The sequence below is a fragment of the Choloepus didactylus genome, chromosome 8 (assembly GCF_015220235.1).
Source record: "Choloepus didactylus isolate mChoDid1 chromosome 8, mChoDid1.pri, whole genome shotgun sequence".
NCBI classification, from domain to species: domain Eukaryota; kingdom Metazoa; phylum Chordata; class Mammalia; order Pilosa; family Megalonychidae; genus Choloepus; species Choloepus didactylus.
The window spans coordinates 124,956,224-124,968,496 of record NC_051314.1 but is presented as its reverse complement, the minus strand read 5'-3'; the positions used below and the strand labels follow the sequence as shown (position 1 = coordinate 124,968,496).

The 12,273-nt window shown below is 34.2% G+C and overlaps 1 pseudogene; it reads right to left on the bottom strand.

Annotated features, from left to right (window-relative positions):
• Nucleotides 1-10,958: 10,958 nt before the first annotated feature.
• Nucleotides 10,959-12,001, bottom strand: LOC119542923 (annotated as a pseudogene).
• Nucleotides 12,002-12,273: the final 272 nt, after the last annotated feature.

Below are 12,273 nucleotides of genomic sequence, written 5' to 3'. Positions count from 1 at the left end.
AATCTGAAGTAGAAATGGGTGTATTTTTCATTTACATGCAGAGAAATAAATGAATAACCATTTGGAAAACAATAAATCTGGATTCCTGTTTCACTCTTCATATGACAATAAATTCCTTTGTCATTTGAACATACTGGTGAATAATTAATCTTGCAATGTGGAAATTCTTTCCAAGCAAAAAAACTACATAATGGAGACTATAAATAACTTTTTCTACATGAATGTTTCAAAGCTTAGATATGTCCATTAAAATAAATAAATAAAGCCAGACAAAAAAATGGGAAAATTATTTGCCATATATAAGAATAATATCTGGATAAATTCTTAATATACGAGGTACAGTTACAAATTTTAAAATGATGAAACACCCTACCCCAAAAATGATCTAAAGGTATGAACAAACCATCTCTAAGAAAATGAAGACAAACTTATTAAACTTAAATGACAACTAATTTCACTTGTAATTAATGAAATGCAAAAAGTTGAGATACTTTTTGCTCCTTAGATTGGATATTTTAAAGTATAATCATACAGTGTTGGCAAGGATTTAGGGAAACTGACATGTTTATACACTGTTGGTGGGCATGTACTTTGGGTAAAATTTGTAAGTGGCAATGTGGTGTTGCTCTAAAATAGGTTATATACATGCATGTGTCTTAATTGATCACTTCCACTGTCAGCAATGAATGCTAGTGAGGAAGGTTAGTCATAGAAAACATCTTGTGGACCCTGAGGCATGTCCAGGGCCCTGTGCAAGGCAGAGGCATCTGGAGATAACAATAAATTCCCCCAAAACCAGGAGCAGTTTTGTGAACCAGGACACTTACTCAACTGCAAGACATGGACCAGAATTCTCAAAAAGCAATGGGTTGCTCAAGATAAATATGAACAAGGAGAGCAAGAGACGGGGGGGCAGGAATGGAAAATTCTAGCCTGGAAACCTCCCCAAACCCTTCCAATTATTTCAGAATCTTAATAGGCCACTCACAATCCTCAATTTGAGTGTATATGTAACCAATTGCAAAGGCCAAGTGCAATCCCTAAATTTGAATGTGTATGAACCACTCACAAGGTGACTATGTCTCTAACCTTACATCCCTTTGTTTACTCTAATAAAAACCCATGTGCCAAAGAGCCTGGTGTGAGACCCTCCCTTGAACATGCCCAAGCTTACCCCCTTTAGTGTCTCCTCTCTTTCTCTTCCATAAATTTTCTCACTTGCTTATACCTGCTTGTCTTATCTTGGAACACCTTGTCATGAAGAGATGTCAAGACTGCAATGGGGGCTCCAGTGACAAAGGAGATCCAGTAACACTATGTCTATAATCATGCAAGTGTGCAAAGAGAAGGATGTGCCTGTGCTTCTACCAGCTAATCGGCCAGAATCTACAATTTGACATAGGCTTTGGCCTCTAGCTTTGGAGACCAAATAGCTGAATATCTACTCAAAGTTCGTTCCTGGCATCCCTAGACTTGTAAGTGTCATCAGTTATCACTAATAACATATGGGATCATCACATTTAAACAATGTCAATAACAGAACTGTAGCATTCATTTGGATTCATGTTCACATCTGTATATATGTTTAAATAAAACTAAGCGTTCAAGTGTTATATTGGGAGGAACCATGTTAATATGTTGTGCGTTGATTTCTGTCATTAGGAAGAAGGCTATTCCAGAGAGCTAACATGGTCCATCCAAGTTCTTCCAGGACCAGTACTGGAATTAGTCAATCCAGTAGCTTTGTTAGCACTTGGACATCCCAGCTTCCCACAAATTTCATGGATTTTATGTTGAAATGCCATAAGTGAGATGAATAAATCTTTACGTGTTGCCAAAAGAGTAAAACTGTACAATAATGCTGATTGCAAAATGTTAATTTTATATGCAAAAATAATTGTTAGAACTTCATTAAATATTATTTAACCACAAGAAATAGTAGTTTTTAAGTCCTTTATTTTGAAATTGTAAAGTAAACAGTACAGGAGACTGAGAGAAATTACAAATGTAATAAGGGAGTGCAATGCCTGGATAAATTTAATAAAATAATTTGTAAACATTTATAAAAATGTAAATAATAAATAACACAAATATAACAAAAATGAATTATATCATATTTCTAATCTTTATAGGATAACTCTAACTTTGGCACATAATAATCTCTAAGAATGAAATAAATTATTGGTTTAGTTATTGGATTTACAATTAGGCCAAAATTCTTTTAAGAGAAAACCTATCCAGGAATTCTTCACATCTCATGGGGAAGAATTACATAAGGATGTCCATGTAGGCTCTTCAAAATTTGATAAGGAAAAAAATTCATGATAAATTATTATTAATGCAGGCAGAATGCTTTAATTAAATAGTATGAATAAGAAAGGGTTAAAGTAAAATGAAGTGACCAAAAATAACCCGATACTCTACTCCTCCTCAATTAAAAGGTAGTGTTTATTTTGTTTGAAAAAATGACAGCATAGTGATCATGGGAAAAATCTATAAATTGCAGTGCTGAGTAATTTCTATTCCTTTACTATAATGTCATTAATTTACATTTATCTCCTAAAGTTTATAATATTAAATTGCAATTAAAAAAATACCACCAGACACAATTACAGATTTACTTTTCTATCACAGAATCTTATTCTGTGATGACAGATCAAACCAAATATTTACTTTAACATTTGGGCATAAATCATAGGCCAAAAGGTTTTTACCTGTAAATATGTATAAAGATAGTTATTACCTCATTCATAAGATTGGGAAGAAACTAGAGATGACTTAAATGTCCTTCAGAAGTGCCTGGTTTATAAGTTATGGAAAATTCTTAACAATAGAGTTAAGTAATATGCTGATGAATATAAAGATAATTTTCAAACATAAAAGTAGGCCTAGTATGATCCTATTTGTATAAAACTGAAGAGGCAATATATTGTACATTCTGCACCTATAGAGACCTAGACAATTACTCAAAGTATATACAAGAAATCATTATGTCAGATTAACTTTCGAAAAGTACATTGGGGATATATGGGAGGGCTTTTATATGTCACAATTGTCATGTCTTTAACCATAAAATATTAATTTACAATTTATGGGGAAAACAATAAAATATAGCATATAAACAGACATTATAACTGGGAAATACCAATTGATTACTATTATATCATTGCATTAAAGTATTATACAATTGTTTATTAATATGAATTACTGCAAATTGGTCCTGATTAACAAATAATTGGTTGTATTAATTAAAATTCATCAGTTAATGTCATCTATCTCACCCATTAGATAATTTCACTCTTTTTAATTGGTCAAAACCATTAGCTGATACTGAACATCTTAAATATGTGAGTTTAATAACATATATGTGCATAATTTTGAAACATTTAATAAATCTATAAAGTATAAAATACACGATGCAGATGAAATGGACAAATATGTTAAAATAATAAAAACTCCCTTTGAGAACAAGAATATATTCCTTCACATGAAAGGTTTGTGAGTGACCGAGTATGGGGATTACCAGATCTTACCTTTTCTTTCTTAGCCTTGTGAATTTAAATCAAGCGAGACTAATTTGGTCTTATTCTTAAGTATTGTTAAGGAGATGGCATGATACTATGTCTAAGTAACCCCCCAGAGAAGCATTGCATTCAAATGTCGAATTGAAATTTTTCCCCTGACAATCAAATCAATTCCTTGATTCAATAAATTGATTATGCTCAAAAGGGTAGCTATTTATGGACTGGCACCTTAAAGGACCAATTCACCATGAAAGGAGAAAGAAATTGACTTAGATGTGATGTTTTTACACAGTACAAAGAGGTTATAGGAGGATTACTGAATACAGATTCAAGCCAGTCACCTCCTCAATGATTACAGGGTCCAGAATTTCTGTTGCCTCTCTTATGTATTTAATATGGTTCCTACCATGTGTTTTCTGGTCTCATAGGAATGGATTAGATAATATTATATATGCACTATGTTATTACAGAAAGTTGCTCTTTATAATCTGTAGCCCACATGCCCATTTATTTCCAGAAAGAATTATTATATGGTGAAGCTTTGATTTATCCAAATCTTAATTCAGTAGGTCAACCCAGAATCCTGTCAGTGAGTATTCCTTCATTTGCAATTCCAGAGAGCTAATATGGTCCATCCAAATTCTTCCAGGACCAGTACTGGAATTAGTGAATCCAGTGGCTTTGTTAGCACTTGGACATCCCAGCTTCCCTCAAATTTCAGAGACCTCATCCCTGTGCCAGCCATTACTACACACTGTTACCTACTTCTCCTGGACCTTAACCTCCAATTTCCAAGCACATCTGTTTTCACCAGCCACTAGGCATAGCTCCTTGTCTGTTCCTCCTGCAACAAATGGTCAAGACAGCAACAGGTCAAGGTCACAAGAGCAAATAGAGAATTATTATTCTTTACATTACTTATCTTTCAAGGCAAGATTTTCGAACCATTTCTGGCTCCATTTCATATAGCAAAATGCTATCTCATAGGCATTTAAATGTAAATATCAGCATCATAGTCTTCAAATTAAAGAATGATGTAAAATCAGTAAAGCTAATAACACAACGCTATATGCTATTGTTATTCTGCAGCTGATAATCTTTGTTAATGGAAATTTATATAATCTCCATGGAGTGTTTGTCATTTAAATAAGATACAACATAATTTTATAGTGATGAGCTGTATAATTTTCTCCAAAATCCTAAGGTCATTAGGAAGAAAGTTATTAGTGGATCTCTGAGGAAGAAAAGAACAATTGTAAGCAATTTAACACCCATTTCACATAAGGGTACGTAGAAATTTTTAAAACACTATTCAAAATCTCAATGAAATTATTTAAATGGAAATTAAGTTGTATCTATTTTTATAGTATATAACCATTTCTTCATCTGCAAAAAAAAAAAAAAAAAAAAAAGTCTCAGCTACCTCGTTGTCATTATATTAGCTTGAATAAGAAACCTGGTGGTCTCATCAATATATACCTGTCATCTCTCTTTTATTACAGTTTTAGATAAATTTTGGCATTTGAATTTATGGAAGTGTTCTTAAAATTCCATTTTGTCCCAATAATTCTGAAGTTGTGGCTCCTCTGTATCCTTCTCTGTTGTTCACACTGTTTTTTTATTGGGAGTAACCATGCTAATGTGTTGTGCACTGATTTCTGTCATGTGGGTAGGTTCATATTGTATGCTTTTAATATATGATCTTTTGAATCCATGTAGCCTGTTATCTATCCATCCTTGAGGATAACATTGTTTTTTAACAATTAATGTCATAATGAGCTAATGTTGCAAGTGAATTTGACAAAGGCTTGTTGATGAAATAGTCATTGAGAAATTAAGCCACAGCATTAGTGAAAGGACTCAGATGGACAAAACATGTCCTGAAATCTGTGAGAAAAAGAAAAAAAAATAGAAATATAGTCTCCATAAAAGATGTTTTGAAGAAAACAGATGGTTTTAGAGATTTGGGATTAACAAAAATAGTCAAACCAAGATAGAAAAACTTTCCTTCTAAATTGCAAGGTGCACAGGAAAAACTCACATCCAGGATCATGTAGTCTCAATGGTATAGCCCTGAAAACGCACATGTTTATAGTCCTCTTGGTGGGGGTGGAGGGTTAGAAGAAAATCGGAGAAAACAAGAAATACAAGGTCATGGCTTAAACCCTGGAAAACTGAAAGGTATCAATGAATCTTACAATTAGGCAGTTTTCCCTACAGGCATCAGGCAATTTCCCGGAGATTTCTACATTCCCTTCATTTTCCAATATTCAACTATCGATATCCATATATCTAAACCTGCCTGATCCACACTGTTAAATGATAAAAGTCCATGAGGGATGGATTGTATCTATTATGTTCACCACAGTTTCAGCAGTTCTTGACAGAGTGACGGCCGAATTCTAGCTGAACAATACATTGATGGATTAAAGTGACAATACTACTAATTGAAACATGCAAATACAGCATAATTTTTCCAGAAACAACATAAAACATTTTTTTAAAGCTGTTTTCAGTTGCATTCCTCCTGCTTACTCTGCCCAACACTAATTTAAAAGTAAAAATGCTATGAGAGTTTAACATGTCCATATAAATCATGAAGTATAAGTCAATACTCAGGGGTGTTATTCTAAATGTCTAGAAGATGATCAACTTTCAATCAATATTTATCCCTATATGTTCTATCTTTACTAAAGACTATTCTCTTTAAATTCACTACAGTTAAGTTGATTTCAGTTCCTTAGTTAATTTCACCTCAGCAGTTTTACTAAATTGAAGTCAACTCTGAACCCCATCTCAAAATGTCAATTTTCAATCTATGGTAGATGAAAGGAACTGTCATAAAAGCTTAATGTCATTGTCCCATTCCTTCCTTCCTGATACTAATCACATTTAAATCTTAACCAGTGACAGAATAATTCTATGTTTCATTAAAGAACAAACATAGAACAAATGAGAAAAATTTGCCAGAAGATTCAGAATTTTCACAAAGCACTATTCTGGGTTTCTCAACTCCAAAGACTTGATTTCAAGGACTCTCAAGTCTTGTATATTTTGATAGAAATTTTCTCTTCTAAAGAAGGGGAACACTAAGATTTCTGAAAATCTCTTCACTCCATCAGAAATAAACAGGCTACATAATGGAGGTGGCGTCAACTCAAAATGAAGTCTTAAAATGTACTGAGGTCCTCTGTCACACTCATATTTTCTTTAATATGGCACATTAATGTGTGGGGAGGGTATGGAGATTCTTGTGCATCTTCAGGCAGCCACTTCTCTTTTTGCTGTGCCCCTGAATAATTTTCATTTACAGAGGAATAAAACTAAAAGTAAAACTAAAATTGTAGACCCTCTGACTCCGAGAAAGGCCCATGACTGTAATCCACTCCACTGAGTCAGTAACCCCATTCCAAAGGTCTTAAATGTAATTGAAGAGCACCCAATGAACCCCACGGAATCAAGAAAGGAAACAAACACAAAAAAAGTAAGTGAAAAAAAGCATCCAAACAACAGAATGATCCTACTTGACCACCGCACAGGAAAAGAAACCAGTGGAGATGACTGAAATGTTTTGGGTCACATTTCCAATGAAATCATAGGGAAAATGCCCAAAGGGGAGGTCTGTTGAGTAAAATAAAATTGTTGGGAACAACCCCTGTTAAAGAAAGGATTTTCCAGAACACAAAAGCAATTGATCTCGGAGGTTTTCTGAGAAAATGGAATGCACCTTAAAGAATTGCAGTTAAGCAAACCTGATGATAAACCAGTTTGGTTCCAGTAGTGATAGCTTCTCAACATGGACAGACATACCATACTAACCAATGAAGTAAGGAAATTTAATGTCACCCAATCATTGTAATGCCTGAGTTGGAAATTTGCTAAATGCCTTTATAGGCAACTGTGATCAGATAGCTATTGAGTCTCTCACCGCAGATCTCGGGTTTGAGAACTCTCTCAAGAAGCAGTTTCTCCCCAACAAACATGCAGCTTTAATTATGTCATGACTTGATTTCTTTTGACAGAACATAAACTGATACCTCTTGTTTGAAAATTAAATATGCAGAACCATCCTTTTTACTGATTTTTTTTTTATATTTTGGAAGTTCAACCCACAAAAATAATGTACCAGCATGTAAGACAGTATTTATCAGAATCTTTATTGTAGAATTGCATCAAAGAATAAGCTTGGCCTTTCTATTTAGACTGTTCCACTTCTGAAAGTTTAATTTCTGCTCAAAGTTGAATGGCTAAAATATTGTAAGATTTTCCTAGATTTATACTTCATTTTTATCCTCAGTGCATACACTGCTCAAAAATCTTATAGTGAAAGTTTCTTGTTTGCTACCAATTGTCTTTCTGTCTCTGTTGATATTTACACAGTATCACTATTTAGAAAACCTATGCTTATTATAGCAAAAGCATCCAGAAAGTTGTCTCTTGTGTTGTATTCTGAATGGTAGGGGCTAGGTAGAAACTACTGAAGATAAAATATTTATTTAAATATTGTCATAGGATTTTTCTGAAATTGTAAAAAGTTAATCTACATAATAAAGAAAAGCAGATAATCCTAAACAGGGTAAAATAAGAACTTCATAGTTAGTCATATCATTGTGAAATTATAGAATTATAAAAAAGTAAAAGTGCAATATCATTATTAATCAGGCAACTGAATATTAAAGGCAAGACTTCATAATCTCAAAGTGCCAAAATTAGGTCTGACAAATGATTAAATGTTGACAAAACTGTGGAGAAATGGAAACTGCTTCACACAGGAGTTCAATTTTTTTCTAAAGTTTGCTGAAAGTTCAAATTCTTGTCATTACTTGGGAAAATAACTTGAGATTCTCTGATAAAGGCAGGCCCTATGACACAGGAATTTTCCTTCTGCAGAAAATGTGCACATATGCATCATGTGTACAAGAATGGGGGACCCATTGTTTGCGATGGGAAAGAAATGAAAACAGGCCAAAGAGTTGTCATGAGGAGAATTCACTAGTTATTGATATATTCTTAGACAGTGAAATAGAATGTGAACCACTGAAAAGAATGAAATACAGCTACAATGCATGCAAGTACCTGTATAAATCTTTAAAACAAGCTTAGGAAATACAGCAAATCACATAAGAAGATCTACAGAGAATAATACAGTTATATAAAATTGAAAAAATGGAAAATACGGCACTCTGCTACTTGGGGATAGAAAAATATTTTTTAATAAAGCACTGATTAGCCCAAAATTTAGAAAAGAGATTCCTCTGGAGTACTGCAGGTGGCAGCATGGGACTGGAAAAAGTTACACAGGGACAATCAAATACATAGGATTTCCTAATTAAGGTGGTCTTAAAAGGATGTTTATATAGTTAAAATTTATTAAACAGTACATGGATATTATTTATACTTTTTGGAATAACATTCATTATTAATGTTGGATAATAATATAATTAATTAATATAATTAATGTTGGATAATGGATTTTTCTGCACTACCCTTTATCAATTGTCACGCAATTAACCCAATTCATTTATAATTCATTTCAACTTGTGAAACATACATTTGATGAATATTCACTTAGACACTTGGGTAACTCCTGCTAGTTAAAATTACAGCCATTTAATTGGGAATGTTTCTGAGGACCCTATTCCTTCTGCCAATAAATATATTTCAGTGCTTTAACATCCAGTGTGATGATATACAATCACAACACAGAAAGATTTGCTCTAGAAACATGATCGTACTTCAGCATACTTAAATTGATGTTTTCTCCAGTTTTTTTAAGCTAACCTTAAAAAATTGCATTGGAAAGTTTCTTCACCTACATTATTCACTTATTCATAGGAAAATACCACTTAAAAGGAGATTTCTATAGCACAATCTTTTCTATTCTCATCAGGTGATAAACGTGAATGTAATCCAGCATATTCATATCAGAGAATATGCCAAGGGAGTACCTGTTTCTTCATCTGTTAACTTTATGGCCAAATGGAAACAACTCAATCCAACATAATCAAGGAGGTTAGCTTTATATTAATTTTAGATAGAAATCTATACAATTAGGGTTAGAACACTATAGAAGACAATTGAAAAATTGGGATAGGCTAAGAATATCTTTAATGCAGTGCTCCATAGTTGTTGGACCATGACTAGAATTATGTGAAAACACAATTCCTCTTAAGCTACAGAACTTTAAAAGATGTATAACTCCGGTTCCATGAGAACATTTAACTGAGGTAGCAATTTCTGTGCATCATAAATTTCCAGTCAGTGTTATTTTGGCCACGGCTGACACATCTTGGCTGTGCTCTCACCACCATGGCAGACTCCAGCTCACACCCCAGAAATGAAGCCTCAGGAACTTGCCTTCAAGAGAGGAGCTGGACACTGAAGACAGAGTCACAGAGGGGAAGCCCAGCACATGCCTTTGTCCATCCACTTGGCTTTCTGACTTTATATGCTTATATGAAGTTTTTGTTGTTTCATAATCAGAAATGGTCTGTATATAGGAATTTCTTTGTCCAGAAAAAAACCAAGTAACTAAAAAACTACAACTACCAGGGAAAATCACTCCACATATGTTTCCGGTCCATTAAATTCCAAATGTTATCTTACAGTCCTAGATTTAAGCCTCATCATTTTATCCACCTATAAACCCCTGACACATTTCAGTGGTGGAGAAAATGTTGGTAATATCAGTTATCAGAAGTGGGGAGAGGTAGATTGGAAAGCAAGACTCTCCCAATAAGGGTAGACTCCTCTCTCTCAGAGGTTCAAGTTCTTCTCCCCATGTGATGGGCGTCCTCAGGGATAAAGCACGGTACAGTCTGTTCCCTGAGTTGCTCTACTGGTTTCCTCAGGACTTTACCTAAGCTTCTCCCACAAGTTTCACCAGAGCCTAGGGAAGCCTACAGAATATGATTCACATTGTCTCGAGCTCATATTTTTATACACATACTCATTATGACTAGTTTAATGAAGGAGAATTAGATATCACTGGCTTTCTACTACGAGTATCTATAATTATTCAAATATTAATTTTTATTTAAAAACAAAGCAAATGATAATCAAATACTAACAGAAAGAAAATCTATGTTTTTATGTTCACCATATTTTCACCTATATGATTTCATTTAATCCTTACTCTCTTTGAGAAATGTTAATCTATTATTCATTGTTAGAGATGAGAAAATTATGACCCAAGGAAATGCTAATTGAAAAAATGAAAGTCAAGTCAGCCAGGAGAGAGGCTGAATTAGAAAATTTTTCACTCTGATCACAGGGCTTTCTCCATCGTTATCATTGCTGCCTCCAATGATAATGGTGTCACTTGATGAAAGAGCAATTGTCATTGTTTTACTGAAATGCATTTATTTCATGTCACATCCTGAATCTTTATTTCCATATTATTGTTTATTTCAGAGCAATGATGGCTCATGAACATTAAACCCTTTGTCTTTTGGAAGGAATTTGTTCATGTAAGTTTTTTCTTGAATTCTTATCCAATCTTAATAGAAACACATAGCATTTAGGAAGAAATATACAACCCAATTAAGCCAGCCCTGGAAGCCAAGATTGAGAAGGTTTCCAAAGCCACCATGGCCTTGCCTTTGGTGCTCAGGTAGGTGGGTCTGAAAGAAATCCACACACTGCAGAAAACCACCATGCTGAAGGTGATCGTTTTTGCTTCATTGAAAATGTCTGGCAGCCTCCTGGCCAGAAAAGGAATCGTCAAACTTAGTAACGCCAGAAAGCCCAAGTAACCCAGTACACAGTAGAAGGCAGTAGTGGATCCCTCATTACACTGAAGGATGATTCGATCAAACTCAGATTGTGTGTACATGTAGGGAAAGCGGGAGAAGTTCCCAGCCAGAATGCACAGATACATACTTTTATGAGGGAGCCACTATAGACTATAGCATTTGAGTATCGGGTCACCTTCCAAATATGAAATGTGTTTCCTGGTTTGATGGCTTTGAAGGCCACAATGACGATGAAGGTCTTTGCTAAAACAGCAGAAACAGCCACAGAAAATATAACTCAAAGAGTATTTTTCTCAGCATATGGGTGACTGAGTTGGGCTGACCAATAAATGTCAAAGAGGAGAGGAAACAGAACATTAAGGCAATAAGGAAGTGGTAACTTCGGTTTTGGTTATTTGCTCTGATGATTGGTGTGTCGATATTGAATAAGCAATCCTAAAATCAAAGCAGTGAGGACAGAGAAACTAATTGCCATAGAGACCACAACAATTCCTAGGGGATCTTCATGAGGCAAAAATGTCATACTTTTTGGGAGGCATCATTCTCTCTGCTTATTTGGGTATTGGTCCTCAGGACACTAGGTACATTGATGCATATCTGAAGGGGACACAGCTTGATTAATTACATTCCATGAAGCCAACCCCTAAATATGGATATAAAACAAATATACCTTGAACAGAAAAATATTTGAAGCCTGAATGAAATTTACCTATTTACCTCCATTAGATCATAACATTAAATAAATTCCTTCAGGTAATAGGAGTCATCTACATACATTTGAATTCATAAAAAATACAGCAAGAGGACTTGCATTCAACAGTGAAATAGATGCAAATTTATAAAATGATGTTGAGGAAAAAAAACAGACTATATGACAAAACATTTGACAAAGTATGAGAGGAAGAGAGAACATAATTTGAAGCACCTAGGCTTTAATTATGGGAAGTGTAGCAAATAAGTGATCCTAAGGTTTATGAGTACTTATGTTTTAGGAA